General features: G+C 36.7%; 1 long non-coding RNA gene and 1 pseudogene across 1 annotated transcript; both read right to left on the bottom strand.

Annotated features, from left to right (window-relative positions):
- Positions 1–6,751: 6,751 nt before the first annotated feature.
- Positions 6,752–9,800, bottom strand: LOC106728402. The gene is made up of 3 exons (XR_001364708.1): positions 9,694–9,800; positions 9,165–9,168; positions 6,752–6,763 (listed from the first exon to the last, which is right to left on the bottom strand). It is a non-coding gene; the product is annotated as an uncharacterized LOC106728402 (long non-coding RNA).
- Positions 9,801–10,100: 300 nt separating this feature from the next.
- On the bottom strand, positions 10,101–12,208 carry LOC102254534 (annotated as a pseudogene).
- Between the last annotated feature and the right edge of the window lie 13,471 nt (positions 12,209–25,679).

Here is a 25,679-nt window from a genome sequence, read left to right as displayed (position 1 = left end):
GAGGGCTGCCGGGCTGCCAGAGGGATGTCTGCCTGCCAGCTTGGGCCCAACACCTCATGGAGCGTGCCTAAGCTAGCAGGTGGACATCATCCTAGGGGTCCCACACTGCTAGAGGGCATAGGCCGGGCTGAGAGACCCCCCCCGAGTGCACAAATTTTTGTGCACTGGGCCTCTAGTTATTAATATTTTGGTTGCTCATTTGTATTCATAAGGTATACCATGTTTTCAAAATGTTTTCGTTACTTTGTATTAATCAATTCAGCAACCTTAGCAGATAGTTTTAGTGTTTCCCTTCCTTCAATCACATGATGAGATCATTAAAAATGGAACTTTACTCTGGCAAAATAAACCAATATGAGGGGTTTAGACTAGCTTATGTGCATGGTTCTAACATCAAATCTAAATGCCAGCATTTAGAAATGCTCTCTCCTCAAGGTGCCTGGATCTCCTTTGAATAGGAATATCCTGATTATGAATCATCTCAATGGGAAAGCACAAAGACATGTGTGTGTGTGTGTGTGTGTGTGTGTGTGTGTGTGTGTGTGTGATATGGACCAGCATATTCTTCAATGTTTGGTTGTAGTTTCTGCTTCTAATTTCTCTGGCTATGAGAGGCCACCTAAAGGGTTTGAAATATAATCAAAGAAAAATTTTAAGAAGTAATGGAATTTACTAAATGAACTATAACAAAGTGATCTATTTATAGGAGAAATTAATCAATTAATATTTCTTTTGATGATCTATGTGAAAGAATTGAGACTTCTATACACTTCTCATCATAGATGAACACATCCTCTTAGGCAATGCAAAAACGACAAAGCTGTCCTTCTCAGAGCACTTCAGTGACATTTGCCATAGGAGACTGTTGGGTAGGATCCAGGTCTAGAGTCACTCAGCTCCTCTCAGAGTAGAGTAGTAGGAGTAGGATGGGCAAGGCAATACATTTCTCCAAGGTTATCATTTTCCTTGATCTTCTTCCTAACACTACACCAATTCTAAGATTATTAGAATTTTAAAAGACAACTAATGAAAGAGTATGTAACTGACTTCATTTTCCAGTTCTTTAACTAAGACTTTCTGTAAATTTCAGATATGCTAATTTTACTCTGTAGTCTAAATTTTATAACTACTCATTGACAAAATTCTTAATTTACATATAGATATATACATAGACACAGTACACACAAGAACTCAGCACTAATATATAATACACACACACAGATGTAATGCTCTTAAACACAGCTATTAAATTTTTGTGTTATCTTTTACATAAAGCTATGTATTCGTACACAGGATGTCCCCCCAAAAAATGTACATGTACTTTGAATGATTGTAAAGGCAGTGTTTATTAACATACAGTTCATTTTAAATATTTAAAAGAATCTACAGAAAGGAATAATTATTTTTTTGTTAATGCCTATTTTCAAAGAGATGACTGCTCTGGTCCAGACACTGCTAATAACATGAAGCAGTGGAGTCACAAACATCAAGAATCACTTTGTTCGGTATTTGTGTGCCCTTAATTTGTCGACTGTTGTGGTTTTGTAGTGTAAACTTTCTCTTTTATGTATCACCGTAAAGAAAAGTCTAGTGGCACTTTAGGACAAATATTCTTTGTTCAAAGCTTAGTCAGGCTTCACCCATTACTTCAAATCAGTTAAACCTGAAAAGGAGTGAAAAATAAGTGAATTATCAGCTGTTAAAATGTGTATACATGTTTTGGGGACACCCTATATTTGTTTTGTTTGTTGATATGAATACAGGTTATCATTTGTCTTAGATATTAAATGGCTAGGAGAAAATGATATGTTTGAAATGTGTATGGATTAGCTTAATATGATTTAATGACAATTTTAAGGAAGCATAATACATTTTATTATTATAGCTAATTCCTTTTAATATCCTTATAGTATGAATCATATTGTTTTTTAAAAAGCACACACGTTAATTTTCTTCATGAGAAATACATAGAAGTTGAAGAAATACAATCCTTATGGTAAGGGTTACAAAAATGTACTTCTCCTTTATAAGGCACTTTATAGCATTAGGATCTTTAAAATTTAATATATCTGACAAAATTTTATTATAGAAAATGGGTATTGAAATGCAATTTCAGATAAAGAAAATCTTATCACTTGATTTAATCACTTAGTTAAAACTGTAGTTTGAATAAAATGAGAATAAAATTTATGCACAAATTTATTACAGGACAATTTCCACAGGAAAGAACTATAGGAAAGTGGAGAGAGTATTACCTATTACATATCTGTGAAACAAAATATTAGAGTGCCATCACATAGTCATTGAAAATGGTGTCTTTTCAAAGTTGATGAGCTTCTTGTTGGACATTTACATAGATTCTTAATCTTATATGTATGTGTGCCTATGTAAGATGAGCAGAGCTAAGGAAGGAGGCAATGAAAATAGATATCGCCAAATCAAAATAGAGAAGATAGGTTCCTAATTAATTCAATTATGCCCTACATACAAATAAGCAAGTAAACTAAACTAAAAGTAACCAACTGAACCTGGTAATACTTATTATGCCATTGTTATTTCCAAAACACATAAATCATTTATTGTTTAAATATAAAATAATAGAAAAACATTTTCATTGGTTTTACTAAAATAAGTTTAAATTTCACTAACAATAATCAAACTATATAGTAAAAGCTAAAATATATCCCTATATCTCTTATAGACTTTTTGTTCATTTATATGGGTAAAGTTTAATGGAAAAATTTCCAAAGCTGACTTTAGATATACTTTCAAGTTCTTTCAAAAGTGAAACATTTTAAATATAGTTACTAGTATTTCATCAGTTGCATGATCTTTGTCCTTAAAGTCTTATATGCTCTCCAATCTATACTAATAACAGGGTGACATGCAAATTAACCTTCACTCCATGACAAAGATGGCGGTGCCCATAGCTACAAAGATGGAGGCACTGCCTGGAGCCACAGAGCTGGCTGGAGTGGGCGGGGCACTTGGCTTCCTTCGTCACCCCAGTGAAGAAGGAAGCCAAGCCTCCCACAAGCCCCAGCCGCCAGCCGAGGGCTGGCCTCTGGGTGGCGGCCATGGAGCTGGCTGGAGCAGGTGGGAGGCGGCTCTAGCCCAGAGCGAAGGCGGGAGGCAGCAGCCAGAGCAAAGGCCTGGGCCGGCCTCTGGGTGGCGGCCACGGAGCTGGCTGGAGCAGGTGGGAGGCGGCTCCAGCCCAGAGCGAAGGCGGGAGGCAGCAGCCAGAGCAAAGGCCTGGGTCCCGGATGCCTGAGGGAAGCCAGTGCTGGCAGCCAGGGGAAGGAAGGCCTATTCTTGCACAAATCTTTGTGCAACGAGCCTCCAGTTTATTTATATTTGTTTTCCCCCAAATGAAGTAATTTATACCAAGTGGTTTTAAAAAATGCTCACAAATCAAGTTAGATCCCTATTTAATATGTTGCTATAAATATTGAGCTATTCTGGCTTAACAAAAGCACACTAGAGTGAAGAAGCATTCTGCCATTTGGCCTATTCTTGCACAAATCTTTGTGCAACGAGCCTCCAGTTTATTTATATTTGTTTTCCCCCAAATGAAGTAATTTATACCAAGTGGTTTTAAAAAATGCCCACAAATCAAGTTAGATCCCTATTTAATATGTTGCTATAAATATTGAGCTATATAAGGACTAGCAGGTAATAAATGCTCTCCCTACAAACATTAGTTCAAGACATTGTTAATAAGTTCACCTCTATTATCTTTCAGACTGCAGCTTCATTAGTAGTGTTGTAATACCCAAGATGATTCGTGTGGGCTTGTCAGCTTGATTTTTGCTCACATTATGGCCTTTATTTTGTACTATATTGTTTAAGGATTCCTCTGGGACAGCGGTTTTCAACAGTATGCTACAATAATTTTTAAAACATGCAATACCTGACTATTTAGTCAGGAGTACTGACCTCTTTTCCTTTAAATTGTCAAATGAAAAAAAAATAACAACAGCCAACACAACAATAACTGTCCAGTGTGAATGAATCAAAATACTTTGTGTGTGTGTGTGTGAGTGTGTGTGTCAGATTGGCAAAAAATGTTCTTTTGGTGTGTTGAAGAATTTTAGTAATTAGTTTATGTGTGCTATGAAATGAAAAAGGTTGAAAATTGCTGCTCTGGGGCATAGTGGATCCCTTTGTTGGCCAGGCAGACACTATTCATTCTGGCTTAACAAAAGCACACTACAGTGAAGAAGCATTCTGCCATTCATTGTGTACTCTACAATTTTGATGTTGGTCTATAAAGGCTAAGATTTGTCAGATTTAATTTATCTTCTCTAATTTCCTATCAGAGAAAATGTGACACCAGGCATAGATCCAATTTTCTTTTCTATTAGCATTTATATTGATAGAATTAATGATTTTATTATCATCTTTGGCTTGTTGCTAAATTGTAGACATCATGTGCCTTCTTGTGGATGGTCACATATATATTGTAAACTCATTGTCCCAGGAGGAATTACATTGTATTAGATTTTATGTGGTGAGAAAAGAAGTCAGAAAGTACTGGAAAATGATAGTGTTCCAGAATAAGAAGAGATTAATATTTTTTTCTATATGAACAATGCATCCAAATGGATAGGCTGGTAGACTCTAAGATTCTTCTAGCAGGTTGAATTGTAATGCTTCTGATTCCTAATAATTCTATGGAACTGGAACATTAAGAAAGTATAAATCCTGCATTTTCACTATCCAAAAAATATTGGAATGGAACTATGAACCCCCATTGAATTTGAAACAAAATTAATAACATTAGGGTGTGGTATACCTTGCATATATGTCTTACCTTTTGGAAGAGAACACCTTCCAAACTAATCTAATCATGTAGATGATTAAACTGTGGTTTACTTATTAACTTATTTCTCAAATATTCAGGTTGGAGCGTTTCAAGTCCCTATTCATGAATAACTTACTCATTATTTAAGTGAAAGTGAATTAGTTGTATGGTTTTATGGAGAAAAAATACCATAATGTGGCACTCCTATTTAATGTATTTCTTTTCTTTGTTGGCTATTACAATGAAGCACTTCCTGGTAGTCACCTTAACATTTAATAGGGGTCTCAACATTCTCAAAGTTACAGTGGTTATATATTAGAAATCTTTACATCAAGATAAAGCTAGGACATTTTATCATAAAATTTTATTTTACTTTTTAATCTAATGCATTGATAAGTATATTTAAATATATTTCTCTACTATTTGTAGTAATGCAAAATTTAAAAAAGGAGACCAGTCTGTTTGTATTTTATAAGTACAGGAATAACCATATTCTTGCCACAATTAAAGTGAAATGGGGATATATTCATGGAATGTAATTAATATATTTAATACCCAAATACTGTCTATATGCAAATTCCATGTCAACATTTTCTAAATTATATACACCCCCTGAGACATGTATAACTAACATTATGATTTCAGTGTGGTGAACCAAATCAACCACTCCAGAGAGTTTTAAAATGAATTTCTAGAGACATTGAAAAACAGAGTCTGTATGTCTATTACCATTCACATCTATTGCTTACGATTTTAAATCAAAATAATAAAATAATAGAATAGAACAAAATGAAATAATCATACAGGAAATATATTAGCTGAGGGAGGGGGAGAGAGAGAGAGCAAGTGCACTTATTATAAAGCTGGCCCACTCAAATAAAAAGAAAACTAGTAATTTAAATATTATGTACTAAAGCAATTATATCAAATGCTCCAAATTGTCCTTTGCATACAGAGTCCTAGTTAAGGACTGCTGACTGGGAGTCAGAAGACTCAGACCCTAAGTCCCCTTCTTCTTTCAATATATTGACTATTCTGAAAAGGTAAATACAATGTAATCAGAAGCTGGAGTTTCAGCACAGTGCACTTGTAAGCCCTTAACCTCTTTGAAATCCATTTTTCTTATTGGCAAAGCAGTAAAAATAACAGGTATTCAGTATTGTGCAGGAATCAAACATGAAATTAAGGTGTAAATTGCAATGTTCTACCCAAATGTTCTGGTGGTAATGTCATTGAATTTTAAAAATGTGAATAGATACCCATTCTCATGCTTAAGCTATTTTTTGTATCTTTAAATTTCACTTACTGTTCATTGATAGCTACACAATAATACTTCTTTTAGCCGAGATAACAAGGTTAGTGGCTTATACAATGATACCCTTATGTGTTCCATTGTTCTACTTGACAGTAGTGTGTCTTAGAAAGATGCCTAGCCAGTTTGGAGTTTTTCTTTTGAATAGTCATTGAATTTGGACAGTCATCTTTTCAGGCATTATGTGAGTAAAAAGATAATAGAGTTACTTCATTAGCATGAGAAATTTCAGAGTGAAAAAAAGAAATAACACAAATTGTAGGAAAACATGTAATTATGTCATAGAAGATGAGTGAAATTCAAAGAAATCCTGACTCTACCACTTGGTTACTGCAGTTGAGGAAGAACCATTTAGATGTCCATGGTGTACTCAGGCAGTGGTGTTGAGGTCACTTGGGAGGAAAATCAGTCTGTAGGAGTCAAAAGGAAGAGTAAGAAGGCCTCTCTCCAGACCTCCAAGCTTCCATCCACAGGAGTGAAGGAAAGTCTCAGGGTGTAAGATATTCTCTCCTCTAGTTTCTACTTTTCCTAACACAAGGTGGTAGAGGAGGCCACTGACTATACTAATCTCATTTTTCTCAAAGAATTATGGCCTTGCCTCCACTCTGCCTTGAGTCCACCAGAAATAATATCAACATTTCTCTATTCTGATTATACAAATGAGGAAGCCCAAACTCCCAGGTCATCCCCATCTTCTACACTCAATGTCACTGAAGACCGTCTACACTTGCAATTCTCTCTTTATCGCTTAGCCATTCCCATTTTTTTTTCAGAATGATCAGAAGCAGCTGCCTTTAATTGGCTGGCACAGGACAGCAGAGCTCTCAGCTCGCAGCCAGAAGGCCTGACAGCTAGTACATGGTAGATTTTTGCAGTAACTAGAGTCAGGAGATGGGCACTGGTGAAGAAGGGTTGGGCATCCAGCCACTTGATACCAATGAGCTCTCTGCCAGCATCCGGGACACAGTGGGTGGGATGTTGAGAGGGAGCCAAAGTTCAGAACCAGGAGCCAACAAAACAGCATGGAAGGTGATTCAGGTAAGGCTGTCAATGAATGAATCCCGCATGCTGGTAACAATGGTGCTAGGCTGGGCTTCATTCAGCTTAAAGACACTCTCCACCTTCTGAAAGTCCTTTGGAACATACAGTACATTTGTAGAAAATAAATTCCCACATTTTCAAGCTTTTTCTGAATGTTCCCTTTACTTACTGCATGTTCCCTTTACTTCCTGCTCTAACAGCAATTTAAATCTTCCTTGAGATCGCTGCTTCCTCCCCAGTCCTTTCTCATACCATTATGCTGGAAAGTGGGTGAATATTGTCTTTGATACAAATTGCTGTTTCTAGACCATTCTCCCTCCCTCTTCTCTCTGACTCCTTATCTTTGAATATCATATACAAAACAATATCCATTACCTATGTTGTTGCAATGATATACCTATCTGGGGATCATAACCCAGCCACCCTATGCCAATGGCATTCTCTCTCTCTCTCTCTCTCTCTCTCTCTCTCTCTCTCTCTCTCTCTCTCCATAAATCCATCAATTTTCTTCCTCAGTCCCTTCATCTGATCTCCACATCATTATTTTCTTTTACTCCCCTCTCATCCTAATTTCTATTCTTACCAGCTTACATTTCTTAGTCAATCATTATATTTACTCCCTTGCACTCATCTTCAACTTTCTTGCTCCTTTCTCACTTCATTACCTCAGTTAGTTACACTACACTCCTCTGTGCCACACCTGTATAGCAGAATATGGCTGTTTCATTTTAATTTTTTTTACAGGTAAATAATTTTTATTTTCAAAGCTCACCAAAAAAATTAAAAATCCTGCTATCATTTACAAGATAGTCTTTTAGGATCTATGTGATCTAACTTCTTCTGGGGTTTCAAGCCATTTATTTAACTATTAAAAAGTGCATGCAGTGGCAAATTTTGAGTTTTCAGAAACAAGTACAAAGAAACGTACAGTATGATTTGCTCAAATGTGTAGTAACTCTTGCTAGTCAGGTTCTCTGGAAACTCTTTTTTAAAAAATATTTTATATTTTCAGTTATCATTGACATGAAATAATATTTTATATTAGTTTCTTGTATACAGCATAGTGGTTAGACCATATACTTTACAAAGTGATCACCCCAATATTTCAAGTACCCACCTGGGACCCTACATAGCTACTAAAATATTATTGACTATTTTCTCTCTGCTGTGCCTTTACATGCCCCTGAGTACTTCTTAACTACCAATTTGTACCTCTTAATCCCTTCACCTTTTCCACCCAGTCCTCCAACCCCCTGTGCTCTGACAACCATCAGTCAGTTCTCTGCATCTAGAAGTCTGTTTCTATTTTGTTTGTTCATGTATTTTATTCTTTAGATTCCACATGTAAGTAAAATCATATGGCCTTTCTCTACCTGATTTATTTCACTTAGCACAAGAAATAACTTCTAGTTCCATTCATGCTATGGAAAATGGTATGATTTCATTCTTTTTATGGCCAAGTAATATTCTACTGTGTATATGTACCACAACATTTTTTTAAAATTTCTTTATTGCTTAAGGTATTACAAATGTGTCCTCATCCCCCCATTAACCCCCAACCTTCCCCCACTCCCACTCATGCTCTCATCCCCCTGTTGTCCGTGTCCATTGGTTTGGCTTATATGCATGCATACAAGTCCTTTGGTTGATCTCTTCCCCTTACCCCCACCCTACCCTACTTTCCCTCTAGGGATTGATAGTCTGATTGCTGTTTCTCTGTCTTTGGATCTGTCCCTGTTCATCAGTCTATGTTGTTCTCTATATTCCACAAATGAGTGAGATCATGTGGTATTTATCTTTCTCTGACTGGCTTATTTCACTTAGCATAATGCTCTCCAGTTCCATCCATGCTGTTGCAAATGGCAAGAATTCCTTCTTTTTTACCGCAGTGTAGTATTCCATTGTGTAGATGTACCATAGTTTTTTAATCCACTCATCTGCTGATGGGCACTTAGGCTGTTTCCAAATCTTAGCTATGGTGAATTGTACCACAACATTTTTATTCACTTGTCTATTGATGGGCACTTGAGTTGTTTTCATATCTTGGCTATTTTAAATAATGCTACAGTGAACATAAGGGTGCATATATCCTTTTGAATTAGGGTTTTGGGTTTCTTCTCATAAATACTCAGAAGTTGAATCACTGGATCATAAGACAGTTCCATTTTTAATCTTTTGAGGAATCTTTATACTGTTTTTCATAGGTGCTCCACCAGTCTGCATTCCCACCAACAGGGTGTGAGGGTTCCATTTTATCCACATCCTCAGCACCACTTCCTGTTTGTTGACTTATTGATGGTAGTCTTTCTGATAGATGAGAGGTGGTAACTCATTGTGGTTTTCATTTTCATTTCTCTGTTGATTAGTGATGTGGACCATCTTTTTTTCATTTATCTATTGGCCTCTGAATGTGCTCTTTGGAGGAGTGTCTATTCGGGTCTTGTGCCCACTATTTATTCATTTATTTACTTATTTATTTATTTAAACTTCAAACAAATTTTTATTACACAAAGGTCACATAATTGGATATTTGTACACAATTATTCTTACTCTCCACAGAAAGGCTGCTTCTTCACTTCTCATCAGGTGATGACAAACACTAAAATCCTGATTTTAACAGAATAGTAGTAAAAATGCCTCAGTGATTTAAGTTGAAAGCAGTATATTGGTACATGGCTCTCTCACTTATAAGGAATGTACAGATGTATTTTTATTAAAAAATACAAAATAAATTATCTGTAGGTATGGACAATGACAACAGTAAACAATTGTATGTTGTCAACTGAAACCAGTAACTGATGATTAGAGTGATTTGCTTGAACATCAGGCAGCCTTTTCTTTAGTCATTTTCTTCAACTGACCTCTCTGAAGTTATAGTTGTGGAGACTGCCATGAGCTTCCTCTCACAGTTCTCAGTAATGATGGTAAAGCACTATGTTAGGGCTAGAACATGCTGCCTCCCACCCCTCCTCCCATCCCACCCATCCCAGGGTCCTTCTCCTCTTTAGGAATTTCTGTGCCCACGACTTCTGCTGTTGTTAACAGAGGGGCCACACCAGCAGCATCCAGTAAAGCAGTTCTTACAACCTTAGTTGGATCAATGATTCCTTTTCCCACCATATTCACAAAATCTCCAAGTTTGGCGTCATAACCAATTTCTGAGGAACTCCGCATAATTTTCTCAACTATCAAGGATCCCTCAACACCTGCATTCTTAGCAATGGTCGTTGTAGCAATTTTTAATGCTTTCTTTATAATTTTCATACCAATTTTTTTTTGATCTTCATTAGTTGGAGTTAATGAGTCCAAAGCTGGAATCCACCGAAGCAGGGTACAAACCCCTCCCAGAACAATGCCTTCCTCCACAGCAGCTCAACCTGCATTCTTAGCAATGGTCATTGCAGGAATTTTTAATGCTTTTTAAAATAATTTCCATACCAATTTTTTTGATCTTCATTAGTTGGCGTTAATGAGTCTAAGGCTGAAATCCACTGAAGCAGGGTACAACCCCCTCCCAGAACAATGCCTTCCTCCACAGCAGCTCGGGTAGCATTGAGGGCATCTGTGACTCTGTCCTTCTTTTCATTCACTTCAACATCATTTGTCCCACCAACCTTCAGTACAGCTACTCCATGTGAGACTTTGGCCAGGCGTTCATTAGTTTTTCCTTTTCATATTCACTAGTGGTGATATCTAACTGATTGATGATTTCTTGAATACATTTTTCAATTTGAGCCTTGTCACCACAATTTGAGCCTTGTCACCTTTTCCTTTCAAGAGCATGATCATCTTTGGTCATAATGACCTCTCCAACTTTTCCTAAGTCGTGAGGCTGAACATCTTCTAGTTTGAGAGTCAATCCTTCTTCTCTAAACACTGCACTACCAGTAGCAATAGCCATGTTTTTAAGTTGGTTCTTTCTATTGTCACTAAAACCTGGAGCTCTGACTGCTACAAACTGAAGACCAACTTTTAGCGCATTCAAAATAAGTGTACTTAGAGCTTCTCCATCCACATCTTCAGCAATTATGACCAAGGGCTTACGGTGAGCATTGGCAATTTCAAGTGCAGGTATGATGGACTGAACACTAGAAATTCTAGAAATTTTTCCACTCAATAGAATGTATGCATCTTGGTATTCACATTTCTGACCTTTTTCTGTATTAATAAAGTATGGAGAAATATAACGTAGATCAAACTTCATGCCTTCAATAATTTCTAATTCATCATTCAGCGTTTTTCATCCTTTACTGTGATGACGCCTTTCCTTTCAACCTTTTCCATTGTCTCGGAAATTATGTTGCCAATTTCTTTGTCTCCCTTTGCAGGAATTGTAGCAACCTGAGCTATTTCTTCAGAGGTTGTCATAGGTTTAGACTGAGTCTAAAGTTCAGAAATTTCAGCATCAACAGCCAACATCACACCTCTCTTGATTTCCACTGGATTAGCACCTTTACTAATCTTCTCACAGCCTTCGTTGGCAATGGAGTGTGCCAGCACAGTAGCAATTCTTTGTCTCCCTTTGCAGGAATTGTAGCAACCTGAGCTATTTCTTCAGAGGTTGTCATAGGTTTAGACTGCATCTAAAGTTCAGAAATTTCAGCATCAACAGCCAACATCACACCTCTCCTGATTTCCACTGGATTAGCACCTTTACTAATCTTCTCACAGCCTTCGTTGGCAATGGAGCGTGCCAGCACAGTAGCAATGGTGGTGCCATCCCCGGCCTCTTCATTTGTATTCTTGGCAACATCTTGAACAAGCTTAGCACCAATATTTTTATATTTATATTTTAAGTCAATGGACTTTGCAATGGTTACACATTCTTTTCTTACTTTGGTACTTTCCCAGCTCTGTTCAATAATCCCTGTTCTTCCCTTTGGCCCCATAGTAATGGCTATAGCATTGACTAAAAGGTCTACACCTTGAAGTATTAAGGCTCAAGCCTCTGCACCAAATTTTACATCTTTGGCATAAGCCCAGGTGAGATGAGGAGTCAGTGCCTTGGACACGGGCCTAATCCGGCAAAAGACTGTGTGTAATCAAAGCATTTCTGCGGGGTGGCAGGCTTGCGGGCAGCGAGAGAAGGCTTATGCCCACTTTTTAAATTGGATTGTTCATTTTTTTGGTGTTGAGTTATATGAGTTTTTAAAAATATCTATTTTGGATATTAACCCTTCATTGAATGTATCACAGGCAAATATGTTCTCCCATTTAGTAGGTAGTCTTTTTGTTTTGTTGATGGTTTCCTTTGCTGTGCAAAAACTTTTTTAGTTTGATGCAGTCTCATTAGTTTATTTATTTTTTATTTCCCTTGCCTAAGGAGATACACTACAAAAATATTGCTAAGAGAAATGTCAGAGATTTTACTGCCTATGTTTTCTTCTGTGAGTTTTGTGATTTTGAGCCATGCATTTACTAGTAAGTCTCTAATCTATTTTGTATTTATTTAATACCATTTCTCAGTGTCATATGCTGCTAAAACAGTAGAAGATACTAAAATTGGAAATTGGATTTCTAAATAAGTTTCATGAAAGGCAAAACCCTACTTTGAAACATATAGTCACAATGCCCTTAGCTAATTTGATTCTCTTGCATTTATTCCCAAGAGTAAAGAGGGTAGGCAAATCACTACACAAACATAACATGCCTAACAGCCATAGGCCAAGCCCCAGTCAATCACATTCAGCAACCATTATTCCCTCCAGTTGGATGGTAACTAGAAGACGATGGACATGTTGGGTGGTAATGAGAGATGAGCTTGGAAAAATACAGTAGCTAGTTGATAGAAGGCCTTGGTTTTGATAAATGGGCATGGGATGATTCCGTTTCCTAACCAGATGTATGTTGCATATGGAAACAGTTATGACTCTCCAAGAGAAATTCATGTTCAACACTTCATTGTGCAACATTAGGAAATAATTTTTTTCAATATGAATTTTAAGTTCAAATGGATTACACTGTTTCTGCAATCAGTACAGAATACTTCACCATTTTAGACATTCTTAATATAAAGACCCTAAAGCATTGACCTTTCCTTGGTTCTACATTTATTAGAATCATCACATAGAAAAACATAAAAAGACTGAATAGCAGTATCAACACACCTTTTAGAATTTATTTATCTGAGAAATTCCAAACACTACCATCTTCAGACCACATTTCTCCCAAAAATTTAAATTCTATACCAGAAGATAAATTTACAAATGAAACACTAGGAATATAACAACAAATGTAGGGTTTAAGATCAAATAAGTGATATTTTAATAATAGAGATAGTGAAAAATTAAATCTTTCCAAAATCATGTCTGCAATAGAAGAAATGAAGCTTTTTTCATCTTACATCTATAGAACTCTGTTATGGTGACAAAGCATAGTTATATTTGAACAGTTGTGAAATGTCCATTAACTTCTCAAAATTTAAACTACTTGAATAAGTCATATTTGTATGATCATAATTTTAATTTCCAAGCAGATGGGTAGTGAGCCATTCTTTTCAAAGGATGATGATGACTTCAGCAGTCAGAGCATAGGTTCATGGGATAAAAGAGTTGGCAAACAGCACATCTGGTAGTTTATATTTCCTGGAGACTTCACACTTGTCCTTACTCTTCATCTGTCAGATTCAGATTTATTCTAGCAGAGCAGGTGCTGTTTTCCATATTCTTATGTAATATTTTATGTCTTTAGGGAGGAAAATAATATGATATGGCATTTTGTTGAAAAGCATGCAGGACATATTCCTGAGAGTCTATAGTTTCTTTTGCATCCTAGTGCCTTAGCTTCATATGGCACCTTAGCTTCAAGGAGCATACTTAATACTTACTTTTACTAGTATTTCCCCCCAGGTTTATGAGGGTATACTTGACAAACACAATTGCATATACTGAAAGTGTATAATGCGATGATTTCATATACTTGCTTTTATTTATTTTTTTAAAGATGTCTGGGTAGCCAATTTGCTTTTGGCCAACTTTTAGGCTAACCTAAATTATTTTCTTTCCCACATAACTCTGAGATTTTGAATATGACATTTTAAGTAGATTTTTAGTTTAACTGGTTAACTGCTCGGTACACTTATTACATTGCACTGTTATTATTTTGTAAACTACTTGAGGGCATAGCTCTAAATTCAGCACTTAGTACCATTTGTGACAAATACTATAGATTTCCAAATTGATTATCTAGCTTTATTGACTTGATCAACATATTTGCAAACTCTGTGTTGTTATTGCATAATCTGTATTCAGAACATGTTTACAAACATAGTGTATAAGCTACATATATGTCTGAAGTTGTAATATTTTCTTGCATTTTAATTGTTTTCCATTAAAAGCAACATTAGAGAATTTTTAAAAATTCCTATAAGTTCATCAGCAAATTTCTTTTATATTTTTGATTTATACTTGTGATTTAGGCAAAGGCTATAAAAAGTTTAGTTACAATATTTTTTATATTTTATGAGAAAGCAGAACATAATTTTCTTATTTTTTCATTGCAAATGTAATACAATCAGCATATGATTTTTTATTGCTAACTTAATTTTCTAATCAGCAGAATTCTTACTGGAATTTTGTTCTTTCTTCAGCCACAATTATAAGTGGTTACATATTTTATGGAATGATCTTTTGTTTAGATTCTGAACTAGTAAAACTAAAAAATTTTTTTGCTGCCATCAGGAAACACAGAGGTATTCTTAAAAGAAATCAGGCAAGTGTATTACTTTCACTACTAGTTTGTATTGATTTTCCTCTATTAATTTTTAATTAATCTTACTGCATTTATCATTCAATGCAGTTTATATTCATAGCAAAATGTTAAAGAGCATCTCAAATTCAGTATAGCTAGCTGGTCAGTTAAGTTTGTTAACATTCTCTAGGTTTATACTAAGAAAAAAATCCAAGCTAAGCACTCAGAAAGTTGAACTTGGCCCTGCTGTTTACATAACAACAAATAAATATTTGGGAGGGACATTAAATTTGGTTATGTCTTGGGTTTTTGTCAGCTCTAAAATTTCCATGGTTCTTTTTTTTATCATTTCTTTTCAGTATGCTAAATATAAAATTGTAGGAAAATAATCTTTTAAGTTATTTGGTTATAGGAAAAGATCTTTATCCCTTAAAGGACTATTATGTGCTATGCTAATAAAAAAGGCAAGAGACAAACTAGCAACCTTTTATTGTCTGAAAAATATATTCACAAATCACTGTAACAAAAATAAGAACTTAAAATTATCACAATGAAGTATTGATCAGAACTTCCCTTGTTGTAGCTAACAAATAGTGCTCAAAATTACTATAATAAACAAGGGTAAAGGGGCCATGGTTTCATATTTTACTGTGCATTTCTATTTTTTTCTTTTTACCCATAAGACCTTCATCCTAGTACACTTGAGGTACCCAACTGAAAATAAATAAGAAATGGTGGACCTTGAAAATGACTTCAGGTTTTCTCACTGTGCAGAATATAGTCAAACACTGCTGCAGTTAAATATTTCACCCTTTGTTCTCCCTGAGTGATCTACAATAATCTGCTTCATGTTGATATTTACTGCTGTGTTGCTGACAATTACCTGAAAGAGAAGTTGGGATGCTTCACTGGGCTGGAAAAAGTTTAGCTAAATCAGAAAGCATGTCTAATTAAGCAAGTTTATTCTATACATATAAAAGGCTAAGTTGACTCGCGCATGCATGATACATATAAAGCTCTCACTGGTGCCAATCGCACATGTATGTTCTGATCTGTTATTGTCCATTGTGAATTTGGTTGACACTTCTATTATAGAGAAAGGGTGAATAGCAATATTAAAATATTTCTTCTAATTCATTTCCTTTCAATGTGCATGAATTTGTGCACCAGGCCTCTAGTATAAATATAATAAATTATTAGTGATTATATAATATTAACTATGTGCAAAGTATTGTTCTTAGTTTTTAAAATATATTTAGCCCTTTACTTCTGACAATAGTCTTATAAGTACTATTATTTTTTTCCATTGAAACATAAAGAAACCAAATCTGAGAAAAGTGGAATGACTTGCCTAAGGTCATATTCTGTTATGTGGGAGAAGCAGGATTTAACCTGGCAATCTGGCCCACAAAGCTGTCCTCTTACACACTTTACTACAAAGCTCTACAAATTATAAATTAATTAATTAATGTTCACCAAATACCATTGTACTTTTTTTAAATCTCTTTGTAGAAAATATGACATTTTCTTTGAAAAGTTCATCCATTCAGTGACTCAGAAAATACATTTTTAAAAAGTAAGAACTCTGCAGTGAAATACAGGAATTTTTTTTAGCTCAAGATCAGATAGTATCTTATGTTTCATAAATTTAATATGCTTTCTAAGGGGAAAGAAACTTTGATTCACTTTTTTATTATCTTTGTATATATTTCTGTCTTTGTTGTTGCTTTTTTGTATCTTTAATGAGAAAATATATCTGCTCTAACTGAAAAAGGACACAGTGACTATGGATAGCAAGAAGAAGGTTGATGAAGTGATTACTGCTGCCTGACTCATACTTATTTTTTCAGTTATCATACTAAACATTAATATTATCTTTATTAAAGACTGGGGTGATTAAACACTTGACCAAATAGTATTTTTTATAAAAAGTGTTAATTTGAATGGTCAAATATGCCTATACTGACAAAACTTTTCTTTTTTAAATTCTTACCCAAGGATATGTTTTTTAATGTTTGTTTGTTTGTTTTTTGTTTGTTTGTTAGAGAGAAAGAAAGGGAGAAAAAATAGAGAAACATCGATGTGAGAGAGAAACATCGATTGGTCGCCTCCTTTATGCACCTTGAGTGGAAATCCAATCTGCTACCTTTTGCTATGGGATGATGTTCCAAGCAACTGAGCCACATGGCCAGGGCTGACAAAACTTTTGAATAGCTGCTTAACTGTTTATTTTATCTCGTGAGAAACAAATGAGGATGCAGCGTTAGTCCTCCACAATTATTTTTTAAAATGCTAGAGGCTGTGGTATTTAAAGATGAAATTTTTGAAGCAAAAAAGAAAAAGTATGTGGCAGAGTGCGCTATGTCTTTTCATTTTGAATGAAGGTATGTTGTTTTGGGACCATCAAGGTATTAGTACAAGTAACACTAAGACATCTTGTAGCTATTTAAAACTGTTTTGATCTTGGCAAACTCAAAGCTGGGGGAGAAAGCATGAAGGACATTTATAAATAGACGCACTAAAGGAAGAATAGAAGTTAACTAAGCACTTCCAGTTAAAATAACATTGTAACTTTTAGAGTTCTAAAACTCACTTCTCCTTCATTTTTTTATATTAAAAGGAAGATATGGCCATATTAAAAAAAATCTAAGCACCCCTGTTGACATGGAACAAAAGAAAACCTGTGACAGGATTCAGAGTGCCTGGCCGTGGGCATAATTGGCCAGTGGTTATCCAGAATCTCCTTCTATGTGGTGGCTCTCCTAATATGGGGAGAGATAAAAGCCAGACTCAGTACCTGAAACCAGGATGTGAGAGCTCTCCTACTCAGGCTGGGAGGCTGAAATAAACTGCAACCACCACTGAGTGCAGGGACCCTCACTGATCTACTAGAAATGGCATGAGGGAACAGAGACATACATGTCCACACAGTAGGATCGGGGCAAGCCCACACCCCAACTCCCCAGTGGATTTGGTTTGTTTTCATGGGTGAACAGTCTCAAGGTACAAATATTAGATCTGGTTCTGAATTGGGGCCCATGATGGGAAAGCTGAAGATCTGTCAAACCACTAAACTGTAAAGTGTATGCGTAGGAAGAGGAAAAGGAAACATGCATGTGTGTCACCTGCACTTCACACATCTCAATACCTTTAGGCAAAAGCAGGCTACTGGAAACTTAACCTTTCAAACTAAGTTCCACAGCACTGAGTTCATGGAGAGGCAAAACATGGAAGAACAAGCTTCTAAAGAAAATTTGAATGTTATCATACTAATCTGAGAAGCATATATCAAGGTGTGTTTAAAATCCTCTAAGAAAATAAATGAAATAACCAATAAAGAGAAGTAGAGGGATATAAATTAAAAGTAACAGGAAAAATAATAAAAATAAATAATAAAAAAATTAAAAGAATAATTAATTTATCAGGCTTAATGGAAGAGATAAGTATTTAATAGAAAGATAATATTGAGGTATTGACATAGAAATACAAACCAAAAATGTAGAAATAAAGAGATGGCTAAAATATAAAGTTAGTGCTGCAATATCAGTATCAAATAGATTAGAATATAAAGTGAAAATCATTTAAGCTAATAGGAGATACTGTATAATCTATACTAATAAAGGGTAATATGCTAATTAAACCAGACATCTTCCAGATGTCCTTCCAGACAAAGCCATGGAGGCGGTTAGGGGCAATCAGGCCTGCAGGGGAGAACAGTTAGGGCAATCAGGCAGGCAGGCAGAGTGGTAAGAGTCGATCAGGCAGGCAGGCCCCAGATTGTGAGAGGGATGTCTGACTGCTGGTTAAGGCCTGATCCTGCAGGGGTCCTGGATTGGAAAGGGTGCAGGCCAGGCTGAGGGGACCCCCCCCCCCGACCTCTCTGCATGAATTTTGTGCACCGGGCCTCTAGTGGAAAAATAATAAAGAAGTCAAAGTGTATATTTATGAGTAAAATAATATATTTGTTTAAATTTATAGAAAATAAGAAAAGATATTACAGGGAAAATATCTTAACATCATGTTGGAAAATTTTATATGCTCCCTTCAAAAATTATTAATAAAAAAGTTAAAAATAAGTAATTCTCAATGACATAAAACAGCACATTGAAAAGTTTGACCTAATAAATATATGCAATTAGATTAGAAATCAATAATAAAATGATGGTTAAAAATTTATGCCAAGTACATTTGGAAAATAAAAGGCAAATTTTTATGTAACATATAATCAACACAAATAACAGAAGACAACTCTTCTCTCTTGGATAGATTGGTCTACAGTCTTTAAGGACTTCCCCTAACACAAGGTCAGATTAATGAAAAAATCTACAGTCATTCCTCAGCTTCTAAGTACTAAGTGCCAAGATAAAATCAGTTTATCACCATAGTTCTCTGTGGCTTTCAAAACTATATATGAGTAGAATAATATTTGCAGGCTATTGTTAGAAAATATTTATCATAAAAAATTCTCTTGGTTGCGGGCACATCTCCAGTGGGGGGCGTGCAGGAGGCAGCTGATCAATGTTTCTAACTCTCTATCCCTCTCACTTCCTCTCTGTAAAAAATCAATAAAATATATTTAAAAAAATTCTACTGGGCGTATGCATGCATATAAGCATAACCAATGGACACAGACACTAGGGTGGTGGGGGAGGGCATGAATGGGGGGTTTAGAGGGGCAATGGGGGGATAAGGACACATATGTAATACCTTAATCAATAAAGAAAAAAAATCATTTAAAAAAACACATTTAGAGAACCAGTGGGTTAAAGAAAAAATAAGTTAAAAAAAATTTCTACACCCAGTCAAGATAAGCTAACACTTCTGTTGTGCTCAATATGCTAAGCATCATTTCATGTGTTTTATGTGCTATATTTCAGTCATTTGAGTTAGATCAATTTATTGTCTTCAATTTGCATGTGAAAAAACTAAGGAACACTCCAAAGTGTCTCTCAGATGGGAAGAAACAGAATCTGGTTCCAGAGTCAACATTAAAACATATTGGTTTCTTTATTTGAAAATCACTTACAGAACAATGCAAAAGAAAGATGACTATAACTTAGTAGAAAACACCATGTTATCTACAGAAAATACTTGAAGGATATTCTAAACAAGTGTAAACTTAACAGTCATTAACAAGCATTGACTCTTATGTATAGATACCTTTAAATGGATGATAACATGTCTAAGATTGCATACCTTTTAAGGGTGGTTAAATATTTTTGAAAAAGAAGAGGCACATTGTAAATATAAATCTCAAGGGCTTAGAATTAAGAATTAATTATCACAATATAAGTAATAAGATTTAATATTTGAGAGGGTTAAAGGGGGCAGAGAGAGGGAATAAAAATAGTATAAAGATTTGTTACTAGTGGGTTTGGAAAGAAATAGATAAGTAAAGCATCTTAACTGAAATTGTTTTATATTTTTTCATATAATTATTTTTAAAATTTTAATTTTAAATATGACTGCAAGAAATGGAAAAAGTAACATGCTATGGCCTGAATGTCTGTGCCCACCCCAAATTCATGTGTTGAAGCCCTAACCCCCATAGCGATAGTATTTGGAGAGGGGGCCTTTGGGATGTAATGAGTGTTAGATGAGGCGATAATGGCAGGACCCTCATAAGGGGATTAGTGACCTTATGTGTAGAGACCCCAGAAATCTGCTTTCTCTCTCTCTACCACATGAGAATGCAGCCAAAGGGCTGCTGTCTGCCAGCCAGGAAGAAAGCTTCTATCAGGAACCGAATTGGCCATGCAGCATCTTGCTCTGGGACTTCCAGCCTTCAGAACTGAGAAAATAAATTTTTGTTGTTTAAGCCATCTAGTCTATGGTACTTTGTTATGCAGCCTGAGCAGACCAATACATAGCAATTTGCATAAGCAAAAAGCATAGCAGAAATTTCCAAATTATCAAGGGAAAAAAGTAATAAATAAATTTAATTAAGCCATAAAATTAAAATGTAGGAAAAGGAAAAAATTAAAAAGTGATAGACATTAGTAAAAGTAGTAACCAAATTAAGATTAATTAATTAAAATGGAAGTAATAGTCAAAGGTTAAAGTTGGTGGTACATGGGTAGTCTAAATAGCCATCTCAAACAATGAATAAAGAAAACCTGACCTTATTTAAGAAAAAGGGGTTGGGGATGGGGCTATCCAAAGGGAAGGGCTAAACAGCACTGAGCCAAAGGGTATTAGGTCAATGGCTGCTTTGGCTCACTGAGAAGTCAGAGAAAGGGGCCTTGAAGACAGGTATGGGGGTTAGCCCAGAGTGAGCTGTCACTGCCTATTGCTTCCCTGTTGCAAGTCTCCTGGGGTCCCTTAGAGGTTGGGGGACATGTGCCTGTGGGGGAAGGGCACAGGCTTGCTCCTTGGAGGGAGAGCACACTGGGTCTTTTGTCCTGAGCATATTTATCTCGTTCTTGCAGGTGGAAATCTTAGGGGAGATCTCAGGGGAAGGTCTCAATAGAATATTCATCAGTTTTCCAGGTGTGCTCTATCAGGGTCCAGGTCTCCACTGATTGATTAGTGCCTGGGTGGGGACAGAGGTCATTAGTCAGTGTAGCTGGTACTGAGGCAGCCACAGTGCCACTTGTCTGGTTTTGCTGCCTTTCTGGGCCTGGAACTGAAATACACCTGAGGCCTAGATGTTATCTTTAGGGAGAAAAAGGTCTATGGGTCTAAATCACCTGACCAGTGATATGAAAGATCAGGGGTCCAAACCACATGACCAGTGATATGCTAGGGGAGGACAGGTTACCCTGGGGGAGAGGTTCTTGTTTTCCCAGTTTTGTCCCTTGCTAGGTATCCGGATCTTTCTGTCCTGGTGAGTTTCTGTACCTGGCCCATTGTCCTTGCTCTGCTCATGTCTAACAAATAGTATAATACTTTACCCAGCATGATTGCAATAAGTAGAAATTATCAAATTTTTTACATGCCTTACATGACATCCCCATGACTTATTTATTTTTCTAACTGGAAGTTTGTACCTTTTCACTACTTTCACCCATTTGGTCTATCTCCTTTGATTTAAAAAAAAAAAAGAACCAGAAATATCCTCCTATATAATAAAAGGCTAATATGCAAATTGTCCCCTTGACCAGGAGTTCAACCAGGAGATCAACCAGGACTTCAACCAGGACTTTGACCAGGGTATAGGGCCAGTTGGCCAACTGCCCACAGCCCCCCCACCCTGGCCAGCCCTGCCCCTGATTGCCCCCATATCGGGAGCAAGGCCGGCCCGCCAACCACCCATGGCCCCTTCCCCCTGCTGGCCACAGCCCCTCCCCCTGGCTGGCCCAACCCCAGATTGACCCCCCACATGCCAACCACCTGCAGCCCTTCCCCCCAGCTGGCCTGGCTCAATTGGCCCTAATTGGGGCGGGCCGGCCAGACCCTACCTGTGCACGAATTCATGCACTGGGCCTCTAGTTATAAGAGACACACCTAAATCAAGTGAAAACAACAGTTTCAAAATAAAGGAATGCACAATTTATACCAGGAAGAACATAAAGATAGTTGTTTCATATTAAAAGATACACTCACAAAAGGGATGATAATCAGAGACCCTTTATGGATGAAACGATGTAGCATTTAAACATATATTCAAGGAGAATTTATTAAACACAGTTATAGACATAAATCTTTATATATACACTAAAAATTAGAAGATATAAAAATAATTAAGAACATAAGATCTTGAAAATATAATCATTGAGCTTATATGTTTCTATATGTATGGTTGTGTATGTGTTGGATATGGGATTTTACTCTAGTTACAAGCCAATTAGGCTATTATTATTTAACTAGAGGCCGGTGCACGAAATTCGTGCATGGGTGCAGTCTCTAGGCCTGACCAGCGATCGAAGTGTGAATGTCTGGCATGGAAGGACATGTCTCAGGTGACCTCTTGGCCCCCATGAGCGCCCCCCTCTACCTGAGTCATCAGGCTCCCACCCGGCTCCCTCAGCACCTGGGAGCTGGATGGTGGCCCCACCCCCCGCCGCTGCTGCAGGTCACCATCTGTGGGACGATCAGCAGGGTGATCTGGCCCCACTCACACCCGCCTTGGCCTGGCACCACCTGCTCACCTGCTCCACCATCCCGCTGCAATCCTGCTCTCATCTGGGCCCATTGGGGCCGGCAGCGCCTCCACTGCCGCCCGCTGCCAGCACCACTTGGCCAACGCCTGCCATGTTCTGTGCCACCCTCCGGTGGTCAGCACACATCATAGTGAGCAGTCAAACTCCCGGTTGAACTCCCGGTCAAGGGGACAATTTGCATATTAGGCTTTTATTATATAGGATGAATTCTGGCAAAAGACACGAGACTCTTGGATGTGGGAAAAATGATTTTTTTTCCTGATGTCCCAGCAACAATATGAACATTTTAAAATCTTTTTTGTTGTTTAAAGTATTACAAATATAAGCACATATGTCTCCTTTTTCCCCCATTGACCTCCCCCCCGGCACACCCCCTCACCCCCTGGCACATGCTCTCACCCCCTAGTGTCTGTGTTTATTGGTTATGCTTATATGTCTCTGTATCTATTTTTGTTTACCAGTTTATGTTGTTCATCATATCCCACAAATGAGTGAGATCATGTGATATTTATCTTTCTCTGACTGGATATTTTGCTTAGCATAATGGTCTCCAGTTCCATCCATGATGTTGCAAACCGGCTTGTGGCTGAGCAGTGCTCCCCCTGTGGGAGCATACTGACCATCAGGGGGCAGCTCCTGCATTGAGCGTCTGCCCCCTGGTGGTCAGTGCGCATCATAGCGACTGGCCGTTCTGCTGTTCAGTCAATTTGCATATTACCCTTTTATTATATAGGAGGATTAACTCTATTCCCTATGCTGTACTTTATATCCCCATGACTTATTTTATAACTCGATGTTATATAACTGGATGATATGGTTTTTTTTTTTTTTTTTTTTTTTTTTTTTTTTATCTTCCGAGTCCTATGTAGATAAAGTAGACAACTTAGGTGCAGGCCTGCCCTTGCTATGGGTTGTATTATAAAACAGGAAGACTGAGTCAGAGGAATCTACTACTTTTATGAGGAGCAAGTAAACCTGCTCTTTGTCTCAGAAGGAGAGAGGACCTCATCCCTCTAGACTGTTCCTGCAAGTGCACCCCTAAGAAATTGTCTGGATACAGAGCAGTGAGGCCTTTTCATTCTTGGCATACCCAGCAAGGATCCACAGGGACAATCCATGGTGGGTTGATTCTCACAACAAATACACTGGAGGTTTTAGCAATCTCTTTAAGAACATTAAGCAACTGTCCCCCTAAGAGAAAAATAGACCCTATTATACAGGACCTAATAATACATTATGTATACATTAAAATAATTGAAATATTCCAATAAATCTAAGTGACTAAAATATGGCAGAAACAAATTCTAAAACAAGACCAGAAACTTAGAAATGGAAAAATATATAGGATTATTTAACTATAAAAAAACGTTCATGTCATACTAGTAAATAGGGTCAATAGATAAACAAGATACATAGACATATGTTTACAGCACAGAAGATTAATATATTTAATGTCAAATTGACAAATTACCAAAATCCAAGAACAAAAAAATGGAGAAATATGAGTAAATAAATCACAGAAGAGCAATTCTAAATAGTAAATATTAGTAATCAGACTAATAAAAATCATAGTGAGAATGAGATGAAAATTTTTTGTAAGACTGACATAAATTATAAAAAGCAATACCACTTATTTGATAAGCTGGATCAAAAGGGTACACTGGTGAATTCTAAAATTTTTATGACAGTCCCACTTCTGAGAAACTATCATATAAAATTTAAAGAATGAGTACGCATATCCATATTTTTATTATGTAATGTTTCTTGTAGTAATAATTTTACTACACGATGTCCATTAAGAGGGAGACACATACCAAGGACTAAGGCATTTTCTGAGACAGGATGGCCTCTAAATGCCAGAGGGTGACACTGTAAAGCAAGAAGATAGGAACAAGTAAATTAATATGTAGAAGTCCCTCTCCCTGGCCTATCCCAGGGACCCCCAGTTGTCTTGACCTGTCTGGATAACACAGGATGAAGCTAAAGAGACATTTAGAGGGAAGGGGTTGAGGGTTCAATGTGCCAGAGGATCTCCTTCACCACAGACTTCTGCAAATGCCAGCTGGGGTCTAAATTGAGATCATATCTTAGGTTAAGATTTTTATCTACCAGTATTCACCTGAGATATGCCAGTGGTGTATGATTAAGAGGGAAAAGCAAGTTGAAAAGTAATGTCTATAGTATTAATACAATTTCTTTAAAATTTTATTTTTATTTTTTTAGAGAGAGAGGAAGGCAGAGGGAGATATTGATGTGAGAGCAAAACATCAATTGGCTGCCTCCTGCAGGCTAGGGATGGAGTTTGAAACCCAGGCATGTGCCCAAATCAGGAAATGAACGGGCCACCATTAGGAGCACAGGACAACGCCCAACCACTGAGCCACACTAGCCAGGGCTTACTACATTTTCTTAAATATACAGATTAACAATAAAATCATATATGTGTGTGTAGATGTTCGCATATTTTTAGAGTAGGGCAAAGATAGTATTGATTACCTATTGGAGACAGGAATTTAAATGCAAAGGTTTGGGGGAAGCATATATTAGCTTTCTTCACACACCATTGTACTATTTACTAGTGTTTTGTGTGTGTGTGTGTGTGTGTGTGTGTGTGTGTGTGCAAGTATTACTTCGATAATTTCGAAAAAGTAATTTAATAAAAAAATAATAAAAAATTGGTGTATTTTATGCGTTTCACACATGGAAGGCACAACATTTTGACCAATTGTTG

This window comes from Myotis brandtii, unplaced genomic scaffold (genome assembly GCF_000412655.1).
Source record: "Myotis brandtii unplaced genomic scaffold, ASM41265v1 scaffold609, whole genome shotgun sequence".
Lineage (NCBI taxonomy): Eukaryota > Metazoa > Chordata > Mammalia > Chiroptera > Vespertilionidae > Myotis > Myotis brandtii.
This window is presented reverse-complemented; position numbering and strand designations above follow the sequence as displayed.